Below are 11,807 nucleotides of genomic sequence, written 5' to 3' on the forward strand. Positions count from 1 at the left end.
TTGGAGCCAGATGGTGAAGGGCTGTAAATGCCAAAGAGAAGAGTTTGTGTCTGATCTTAGGGGCAGTAGGGAGCTATTGGGGCTTCTTGAGCCAGGGGAGAGATTTGGGCAGAGCTATGCTTTAGGAATATCAGGCTGGCAGTTGTTTGGGTTAGAAGGATGGGTTGGGGAAGGGAAAGACTTAGTCAGTAGCAGAACTGGGATTAGAATCCAGGTTCTTTGACTAGTGCTTTTCTTTTTTCTGTTTCTTTTAGGTCCACTTTGTTTAATATTCTACAAAATGTGTGGGTAGAACCTGAAATGAGATACATGTGAAATGGAAGGCTGGTGAGCATGCACAGTGTGCTCAGTGTGTGCAGTTCCCCAAATGGGAATTTCCCAGAAGGTTGTGGAATGGAAAGGCCCTGCTCCCTAATTTGGACCCTACATAGATATTCTGAAATTGGTTCTGGTCTGCTAAGCACATGAAAAACAGATAGTTTTGACTGATGGTGTAGCCAGAATCAGAGTTCATTCACAAGGCACTGCCTTAGCCAGACTGAATCATTCCAGCCTAGCCGCTCCTCTTCTTTTTGTTTTTTAAAAAAATAATTATATTTTTATTTATTTCATTAAATATTTCCCAATTAAATGAAACAAATTTAAACATTCATTTAAAACAATTCTGAGTTCCAAATTCCTTCTTGTCACTGTCCTACTCCTTGAGAAGGCAAGCAATATGATATCAATTATACATGTGAAGTCATGCGAAACAATGCCCTATGATTGGCTGCTGTTCTGGGGAGAGACAGTAGTTAGACTGGAGGCCTCAGACTCTCCCATCAGGGGCCAACGTGTGGTCCTTGAATCGAGGCCTCTTTTGGCCTTTGATTTTTTTTTTTCTGTAGTAGAGGTAGCAGTGATCTTGTGAGCTTTGAAAGGTTAGGAGGGTGAACCACCAGAAGCTTAGGAGCATCTCCAAGCCTACATTCAACCCACCAGACCACCCACTGGTTTCTAGATTTAGAGCTGGAAGGAACCTCAAAGGCTTCCCCAGTCCAACCAAGGTGAGGAACCAAGTTTGAGGAGATGACATGTCTTGTCCAAGGGCACACATTCTTTGGTCAGGAGTTTCTTTCTGTGGTCTCTGAGTCTGCTCACTGAGCCTATGGGAGCCCTCTGCTCTAAGCCCCTAAGGCTGGGTGAAGGGAGGGGTCCTTAGCCATGGAGACCATTGGGTTCCGGGAGTTCTCCAGCATCCCCTCCCTGACTGCTCACCCCCGCAGGAGAAGTCCAAAGCCCCACCATAGCTGATTATTCCTCTTTTTCAGAAAAGGAAACTGGGTTAAATTCAAGACATTCCCTGTCCAGTATCTTTTAATGGGTAACGCTATCCCAAGTTCACACCCACAGACTTCATTCTTTCTCATCAAATGCTAATTACACCAGAGAGCAGCACAAATAGTGAGAAGTGAGAAAATCCATCTATTTAAACAGGTAATAAATGGAAATACGGTCATTTCTCTGGTGGAGGAAAGGCTCCAGCAGCTGGAGGGGAGGGATAGGGGAAGTATTTTGTAGAAGGTGGTCCTTGATCTGAGCTTTGAGGGAAGTTTGGGATTTTAAGGGCCTTCCATTGAATTTGTTATCCTCTCCAAATCGTCCCTCATTCAAGCTTTCATGAGACAGCAAGCTCCTTGAGGTCAGGGACTGGCCATTAACACAGTGCCTGGCACAAACTTACTGCCCATTGATTGGTTGACAGTTGAAGGCACCGCCTGGCTTCTAGTCTCCCAGGTTTGTGACCTTGGCAATGTGAGATTAGCCCCAGGATTAGTATGTCTGTTTTCTATGAGTTCCCTTACCAGGAAGGTGTGCTGCATACCCCATAACCCTGTTTGCCAAAGGAGCCAATGAGGAGCCTGCCGTGAGCCAAAGGCTTGCTTACTCCCAGATGCCTTTGCAGGTGTTAGCTGGCCGACCTTGCTGAGCTCTGCCCCACCCCCAACCCCAAACTGACCTACATCAGATGCCTTGTGGGCCAACGGTTCCTGCAAAACCTCCTGCTTCTGTGGCCTGCCTGTTCCAGGAAAAGGCTGCCCATTCTTTTTCCTGACTCCTCCCTGGACCTCTAGGTTGTGGTTTTCAAGCATAAATCTCCCTGCCTCTCTTGGGTTCCTTTGGCCTGGAGCCCTTGGCCCTAGTGTCTGGTCTTCTCCCTAGTAACACTTTTCTGCTTTCAGCTCAGCTAAGACTCCTCAGCATTTTGAGCAACCCGGGGCTGACCCAAGGCACAGCCCTCTCTCATACCAGGAATTCAGTCACTTGTCAAATCTCGCTGTTTGCTCCATTTGTCTCTCCCATTGGATGCCTTCTCTTCTTACAGCCAGCTAACCCTTTATCATTCAAGCCCTCATCACTTTTCACCTAGATTGTAACAGTCTCCTGAATGGCCTCCCTGCCTCCCCTCTTGCCACTCCAGGCCCTCCTTCACATTGTGGTGGTTGGGCTTTGACCAGGATCATTCCCTCTCCCCCTCCTCCCATACAGCCCCTGAGGATGGTCAGCATAAGAAGAATTTACCAAAGTGAGAGCAGGCGAACCAGGCAGTAAAACAGGAGAGGGGAAGAGGGGACAGGAAAAAACAAGGCTGTACATGTTAAATGAGGGTGCCTCAAGCCTTGGGAGCAACACACGCAGGCTGATGCAGCTGCCAGCATTTGGGGATAATAGCAATTACAGAAAGAAGAGCCTTGCTCTTCTGCCCAGGGGAGACCCTCACTCTGAGCCATGTCTGTGAGAACAGGACCCGGGATGAGTCTTGTTGGGAGAGAACAGAGAGAGGCAAGGGGGAGTCTGTCCACAGTCTGCAGCTGTCATTGGGTCTACTCCTGCCACAGGTATCCTTGCGCTGCATCCTTACTGGCTAAATCGACCTTTTGAAAATACACATAACCCCCAATAGTGCCATCATTGTATTGTCTGAGACCCACACACGCAAGGTGATCCTTGAGCAGAGCCTTGGTGGAAGTGAGGGCTGAGATGCCTCACACAGTGATGCCTCCAAGGGACGTTCCTTAACAGGAGGTCTGGCCAAGTGACTCCTCTTCTCAGCCAGCTCCCCATTGCCCCTGTGATAAATCTACAGACTCCTTTATTTTGATTTGAAAGCTTTCCACAACCTTGTCCCAATCTAGAGCCCAGCCTCTTTGGACATCACTCCCAGTCCCCAGCTCTGCCATCCAGCCAAACCTACCTGCATTCTCCATGTTTGTCACTCACAACATGTCATCTCCCACCTCTGTGCCTTTGCATGGGCCATCCCTGTGCCTGGAATGGGTGCCTTCCTTTCCTCTGTCTCATAGAGCCTCTAACTTCCTTTAAGGTTAAGCTTAGTACCATCTTCTAGGTGAAACCTTTAGTGACCTGCCCCCCTTACTGCACCCCCATACTCTTTCTCCCAAACTACTTATATTTAACTACTTTTGAATGTGTTTGCTAACTTTACATTTGTGCTTCGTGTATTTCTTTATGTACTGCTCTCCCCTGTCTCCCCTTTGGAGGGAAGCTCCTGGTGGGCAGGGATTGTGTTTCTTGTTGGACTTGCATCTCTGCCACCTAGCGCAGAGCCTGGCATTGTGTATGACATTATAATATATTATAGATAAGTAATACAAAGAATTAATAATTAAATTATGTTATTACTAATATTAATAAAAAACAATATATAATATATTATTAATGAAGGTGTTATATGCTACTGGAGCTGGCTCATGGGAGCTGATTGTAAATTTTCTGTGTGAGCTACACCTTGACAATTGAGAAATGCTACAGATCAGGGCTTAATTTGTTGTTTTGCTGTTTGTCTAGAATTAAAGTGATAGAAGAATATTAACAAAGCGTTTTAAAAAAATAAGAAAGATGAAGCATATGTTTTGTTGTTTGGTTCTTTCAGTTGTGTCTGACTCTTTGTGATCCCATTGGGGGTTTTCTTGGCAGAGATACTGGAGTGGAGTGCCATTTCCTTCTCCAGCTCTTTTTACAGATGAGGAAATTGAGGTAAGCAGGGTGAAGTGACTTGCCCAGGGTCACACAGCCAGGAAGTATCTGAGACCAGATTTGAGCTAAGGAAAATGAGTCTTCCTGATACCAGGCACTCTGTGCCACCTAACTGCCTGAGCAGCATGTAGTAGGCACTTCAAGACTTGCTTATTGAATGATTCTAGGTATAGGTTAACCTGGAATAGAGGTGGAGGGTAGAGTCCTTTGTATAAATATAACTACCTTTGGGGCATGAAATAAAGATACAACTAAGGGAAGATAGATAGAACCGCTGGGCCTGGAGTTATGAAGACTCCTCTTTCTGAGTCCGAATCTGGCCTCTGATACTTGCCAACTGTGTGACCCTGGGCACGTCACTTAACCCTGTTTGCCTCAGTTTCCTCATCTGTAAAATAAATTGGAGAAGGAAATGGCAAACCCCTCCAGTATCTTTGCTAAGAAAATCTCAAATGGGCTAATAAAGAGTAGGACGTGACTGAAAAACAATGGGAATAGCGAAGATATAGATATTCAATTTAAGCCTTCATGACTGTTCATGGTGTTATTATTGTTTTTTTGTTAAATATCAAGATAAAGTAAACAGCTTAGATGCAAAAAACCCAAGAAGAAGAGAGTATATAACCTTATCTTCAAAAAATAGATTTGGGGAAGGAAAATTGGGGAAAGAATAGAACTTTTGGAACTTCCTCAATCCTTAAAGAGGTATGAATTCTATGTTTCAGACCACTGTACTTTCTCCCCATCTCAGTTTTTTCTTTCTTTTCCTTCCTTCCTTCCTTCCTTCCTTCCTTCCTTCCTTCCTTCCTTCCTTCCTTCCTTCCTTCCTTCCTTCCTTCCTTCTTTTCCTCACCCTCCTCTTTCTCCTCCTTTTTGTTCTCCTTCTTCTCTCTCTGTGCCTTCTCTTCCCTCCTCCCTCCCTCTTACCCCTCTCGTCCTCAGCTCATTTTGTATCAGCTGGGGTTGAGGACAGCTGTGCCAATGCTGCTGTGACTTTTGCAGTCCCAGTACTTTCCTCCCATTTGGCTCTCTCATGAACTGTGTAAATGTTTTTCAGAATTCTTGGGCATGACCCAAGTCTGGCTCTGCACAAAGCAGGCAGTGAATTTCCCCTTACTAAGGGACTTTGAGAAAAACCTAGGTCACTTGTTATGGATGTTGGAGAGGGATGCTTGGCCAGGTTGGAGCTGAGCTCGATGGCCTCTGAAGCCCCTCCAAGCTTCAGGATTCTCTCTCCTCCTGGCTCTCTTCCATCTCTCTCTCCCTCCCTCTCTCTCCTTTCTTTCTTATTCCCATCTCTCTTTGTCTCTGCCTCTCTCTCCTCCCCCCAATTCTGTAAGCCTCATTGAGGGCAGGAACCAAGTCATATTTTTGTGGTGAATCTCCTGCTGCTGGCCATATAGTAGCTGCCCAACAATGACTTGCTGATTAGTTTTCAATCAAATAATATGATCTCATGTCCTCCCTGATTCTCTCTCTTATAGCTGTAATTAGAGAAGCCCTACAAAGACTCAAGGGCCGGGCAGAAAAAAAATTGTAGGAATTAGAGCAGAAAAGAATATTAGAGTTCATCTAGTTCAACACCACACTTTTGACAAAGGAGGTAGGGGATGTTGAGAGAGGCAGAGGGCCCAACCGGAGGTAGAACAAGGACCTCGCAGCAGGGATACAGAAATAAGTAGCAGAGTCCCCACTTCAAGGACGAAGTGGAGGCAGGAGCAGCAGGAAGGGGACTGGTTTGCCAGTCGTATGGTTGGGCCAACCACATCCTTGTTAACGGCAATTTTTGGAGGCAGAAGGGTAGCCTTCCAGTGTTTGGGAAGGTTTTACTGCACCGTCTAGGTAGGGGCTTTGTGGGTTAAGCAGATTATATTTGCAGGTAGGGACAAGACAGTCATAAATATTCTACCTGAGCCATGAATGATGTGTGACAGGCCAGCAACCAAATCCATTGGTTGAACATTCACGCACATCCTGCAACTTTGGCCACATCCTGCATGTTTCAGCCAGCTCCTCACTAATCGGTTTCAGTAAAAACCATATAAATAGCTTAAGAATAAAGCCATAGCACAAACATATCCCCCTCCCCCTTTGCTGTCTCACGAGGTGCTGTTGTTGGGGGCTCCTGTAGGCAAATCCCCTAATAAAGTTTGGATTGATTAACCAGGCTCTGTTTGCCTTTTTCCTTGGAATTTCTGCATCACAAGTAGATACAATCAGGTACTTTGGTGTCCCTGTCCACAGGCCCCTCCTCATGTGAGCTTTGCAGCAAGGTGGGGATCAGAGGCTCACTTTTGGTTGGGCCCTTGGGTTCTTGGTCATGTCTGGTACCTTCACCAGTGGTCGTGGTGGGATAGACTCACGGGAACTCTTCCCATAAGAGTTGAGTTGGAGTAAAAATTCACCTGGGCCTCCTCTTTGGCGTTGTTTTGAAGTACTGTCCCATCACCATCAGCACTTGTCTGAGAACTCCAAACACAACACTCTAATTTATGGCCAACTTGGGACCGGTGAGGACTCCCAGACAGGTTGTTAGAACCTGTCAGATTGTTCTGCCAGCTGGGTTGACTTTGGAGAGGACCACATTTTGACTGAGTGAAGAAACCAACAAAGAAAGTGGTTAATTACTATCTCTTTTTTTTGTAGGCATGAAATTTTCTTGGGCAGATTTCTCATTAATTACATAAAGGGATGTTACTGTTTTACAGATATGCTGGTGATTCAGGTGAGAGGCCTGGTATAACCTACAGGGACACAGTAAACCCTGGGCTTATCTTACCATCACTTTTCTCAACTGACTGTGTGTGATGGGTGGGGGAATGGGGAATGACTTGCTAGATTATCTGACGCTTGTGGCTTCCTCATGGGTAGGCAGGTCTGGCCTTTTGCATAGACAGAGCTGATGGAGGCTTTAAGGTATGTCTTGAGGGACATTTGAAAGGTCTCCTTGCCCAAAGATGTGTGTGTGTGTGTGTGTGTGTGTGTGTGTGTGTGTGTGTGTGTAGCATTACTTTTGGTACTGGTAATTCTTATATTACCCTGTTGGTGTGGTGACTTTGGATTCAGAGGACCTGAAGGGATTGGGGCAGAACTGATAACCTTGGTTTCAGGTCCTTCAGCTGAATCTAAATCAGCTTCAGTGTTTTAAGATATCATCAATATGAACCATTCCCACAGTGGGGCATAGCCTGTCCATGGCTTCTTAGCCTATGGTCCTCTTGTCTATTTCTTCCCATCAGATCTCCAAAAGGAATATACCCAACAATCTTTTTAAAAATATATCTATTTTTAAAAATAATTTTTTAAAACCTCTAGGGCTTTTAAAATTCCTTGGGTAGCAGTGTAGTATCTGGGCTGTCCATCTAGAGGCCCTCATCTCCATACTTTACCCACTCATTTCCTTTTATGATAATCTATTTTCCTTTTATGGTAATCTATTACTCTTGTGAACACATCATTGCTGGGGATCTACCACAGTTTACATCCCCAGTTGGCAGGTAAAGACAGTGTTAGTTTAAAATAATAGTGTCAGACAACTAGGAACAGGGGTCACTAATCCATATATAAGGATATGCTGGGACACGGACTTAATTTAAAAATGTAATCCTATCTATGTGTATTTTTATTTATTTTGTTAATTATTTCCCACTTGCATTTTAATCTGGTTCCAGCACACTTTGCAGAGTGTTTTGGGCCTCATAGAGCCACCTCTGGCTTACAATACAGACTCAGTTACAAAACCTCATAGTGTAGGATGGTGCAAGACGGAAAGCTTATCTCCCTACGAACCAGAAAACAATGGAGGTGAAAGTGCGTTGGCAGAAATTTGGAATGATGCCTGACTAAGCCAGATCTCTCCAAAATCATTTCTTTTCTTTGTAGATATTCAAATATAAAAATAAGTTAAAAGGCATTTTAACATGGCATTATAAGCTTCCAAGCTGTGTATATTAGCTTCAGCGAGGTGCTCCCCAAAGTGTCCTGCTTCTCTCCGGGCCCCTTCTTAATTGATTTTCATTCTGTGAATTTTTGCCCCAGATTTTGTTGCTATTTTTATTTACATAGTTGAAGTTGGTGCATTAGTTTCGGTTCCTCTTTCTTCACTTTGCATCCCTTCATGTAAATCTTCTTTGTGTCAGATTAATGATATTTATAATTTGTTATTTTAATATTCCCTTGTGTCCATGTACCACAATTTGTCAGCCATTTCCCCAATCATTAGGCAAATGGGTTATCAGAATTCTTTTTTAAAATAAATAGTGCTCCCAGGAATATTTTTTCACAGAGAGGTCTTATTTTCCTGTCAATAACATCCTCATGATATATACAGAATATAGAAAAGATGGTCGCAAGTCTAGGTGACATACAATGAAGACGAGAGGCTTTCAACCAATGAAAATGCTGAGACTGAGAATGATCTCAGGCTGATGAGGGAAAGTCTCTATTAGGAGAAAAGAGAGAGTCAGGGAAGGAAAAGGTCTTCTGCTTGAGGCTGATGGGACAGGGATAACTGACAGGAGGGAGAAAGAAAAGCTGCTCATTTTTTATTGGCCTCCTTTCTTGTTTGTCAAGGAAAATGACTAGAGAGGACCGAAGAAAAATGACTGACAGGGACGTGATAGTCAAGCTGAGTGAGGGGAGAGAGAGAAAGCCCTCAGCTGCCCAAGAGGAGTCAAGACTCTCAGCTCATCTTGGGATCTTGAAAGAACAGGCGGATGTCCTGGCTGAGATATAGCCAGTGATATTTGAAAGGTCAGCGGAGAGATCTGGACACAAGATTGAGGAAGGGCAGATGTTAAATGATTTTTTGGTGGGAGGGTGTTCTAAGACTAGGCCTGGTGGTCTTGAGACCACCATGACAATGTCCCCTTAAGGGAGGCTGTAGCTGGTAAAATCTATGCATGAAGACCATTATTATAAGATTAGGCCTGATGGTTTTGAGGCCATCATGTCAGTCTCTCCTTAAGGGAGGCTGTAAACTTATAGAACATACTCCTGGAAAATACTAACCATACCATTTTTTGAAGGTTAGTACTGTTGTGTTCCCAAATAATATTTTGTCTGCCCCCAATTTGTTTTTTCTCTCCCTGATAACAACGCCGCCCCCCCCTCCCCCGCCCTGGATATTTTGCCCTGACTCCTGATAGGCCATTTGGCCAGCTCCAGGGAGACCAAAATTACAGTTTAAGAATGTCATTCTCAGAAGAATACTTCAGAGCTACCTTTCTTCTCCAGGGGAACACACCTCTCTGCTGGAGCAACACGCCCTCTTCACGGGAAGCACCCCTTCCTGCTGGAGCTCACCCTCCCCTCCAGCGGGAGCCCCCATTCCTGCTGAATGGACCCGTGTCCCTCTGCTCCCCAGTGCATATACCCTTACACATACCCTTATGTGAGTTATACTCTGTCTTAGTGTGTATGCCTGAGTTGTATGTTGGGTGCCCTTTCCCTTTTTCCCTTCTCTCCTCTTCCCCATGGCCTGCAATAAAGCCTTGAATTGTTTCCCATTATTTTACATGTTATTTTCAGCAGCCCAACTCATTCCAGCATTGTTTCCCCTGAGAACCCACAGGCCGTCCGTTTCCTAGGACTGTTATGAAGCTTCGGTGAGAACATGGTGCTGGAGTGCTTTGTAACCCTCCATCGCCCGTTGGTGTTCTTAGTGGGTGACTGATGGGGCCATAGCTCCATGGAGACCTACATCCCCACCCAGACCCACAGTCCAGATGCTTCTCAGTTCCTCTAGAAACTGGTTTATTTCAAGATGTCAACTTCTTTTTTGATTCTACCCTTGACTTTTTTGGAAAAGAATGAGGAAACGGAGGCTATGAGCAGGAAAATGCATCTGTTTCCTTTCCTCCACTGGCATGGCCATGTCTTACTTCAGGCCCTGTCAGCGCTCACCTACCGTGTTTCCCCGATAATAAGACCTTCCCGAAAATAAGCCCTCCCCTTACTGTGTAAGATTCCTCTAAAATAAGCCCTCCCCTGAAAATAAGCCCTATTGAGATTGCTACTGTAGTGAAGGTGATCCCCTGCGCTACACGCTACATTACGGTACCCTCTGTATGCACCGTCCCTCCCCCCCCGCCCGGTGAAACGCACGCCGCGCTCCGAGCTGCATCCAATCAGAGCTGCAGCAGTGAGCGTGTCATCCTGTTCTTCCCCAGTGATTTGCTTATTGAATAAAGGTACATTTTTTTGTTCACATTTACCTGTTTATTAAAATTGCTGTCAATGTTCATTAAAATAAGCCCTCCCCTGAAAATAAGCCCTCTGGTGTTTTTCTGTCCAAAAAAATTAATAAGACAGTGTCTTATTATCAGGGAAACACAGTAGCTTATCACTTGAGGTCTCCCTGCCTCAGGCCTACAGGCCATCCTCCCCAGAAGGGGTCCGTCCTGTAGCACAGATCTGACCACGTCACTCTCTGCTCAATAAACTGTGACTCTCTATTGCTGCCCTATTGCTCCCTATTGTCAAATACAAGCTTCCTCGTTTGACTTTGTTTTTGCTTTTTACATTTTTTGGAGGGGGGAAGGCAGGGCCATTGGGGTTAAGTGACTTACCCAAGGTCACACGGCTAGTGTCAAGTGTCTGAGGCCAGATTTGAGCTCAGGTCCTCATGACTCCACAGTCAGTGCTCTATTCACTGCACCGCCTAGCTGCTTCACTTGTTTGACTTAAAGCCTTTCACAACCTGCCTTTCATTGCTGATCTGCACACATGACACTCATCTCCTACCTCCCTGCCTTTTCCACTCGGTCCCTCCTGCTTGCAGTGCCCTCCCTCCTCACCTCTCATAGCATCCTTCCAGATTCTGCTACAGAACCCCTTTTGATTTGAATGCTTTCCTGATCCATCCCCACTCCCACCCCTGTTGATGATGCTCTCTCTGCTTCAGCTGCTATGTATTTATCTATGTATATGGATGTGGCTCCTCTGATAGACTCTAAGCCCCTGAAAGCAGGGATTCTTTCTTTTTTTCTGTATCCTCAATACCAGGGACAGGGTAACTGCTTAGTAATGAGAGCTTGCTGATTGACTGATGACCAAAGAGACTTGCCCAACGTCACTCAGACAGTAGGGGACTGAGTCAGGATTGGAATCCAGGTCCTCTGACTAACTTCATTGTATCAATCAATAATCATTTATTAAGCACCCACTGTGTGCCAGGCACTGTGCTAAGTGCTGGGGATGAAAAAAGAGGGAAAAGACAGTCTCTGCCCTCAAGGAGCTTCCAGTCTAACGGTCTCAAACAAATACGTGTAAAGTAAGCTTAGGATAAATAGGAAATAATTAGCAGGGGAAATGTTCTGGAGTCCAGAGGGGCTGGGGGAAGACTTACTGTTGAAAGTGAAATTTTCGTTGGGATTTAAAAGAAGCTGGGGCAGTTGGGCAGTCAGAGCTGGGGAGGGGGAGAGCATCGTAGGGGATGGAGCACAGAGACAGTGGTCTTGTCTGTGGAAGGCCCTGAGGCCAGTGTAACTGGATGGAAGAGGACCCATTAAGGAAAGAGACTTTCCTTTATGGGAATATACTGGCCCTGGGGCGCGGTGCGGTCAGCATGTTGAGCTGGATGGACCACCGGCCATGCCCGGGCTGCTTACGCCATGTTGCTGGGGTTGGCTGCTTGCTTCATTCTGTGGCCAGGCCCCTTGGACCAGGTGCTACAGTGCTACCTAGCGGCCTCCTCAGTGTTCCTAATGCCCTGGGTGGGGTGGGGCACTGGGAATGGCTGCCTTTCTGAGAAACTTTTGATATTCCTT

This window comes from Petaurus breviceps, unplaced genomic scaffold (assembly GCF_028583685.1).
Source record: "Petaurus breviceps papuanus isolate PSGF00001 unplaced genomic scaffold, PetGlider_PUasm1.0 90397, whole genome shotgun sequence".
NCBI classification, from domain to species: Eukaryota; Metazoa; Chordata; class Mammalia; order Diprotodontia; family Petauridae; genus Petaurus; species Petaurus breviceps.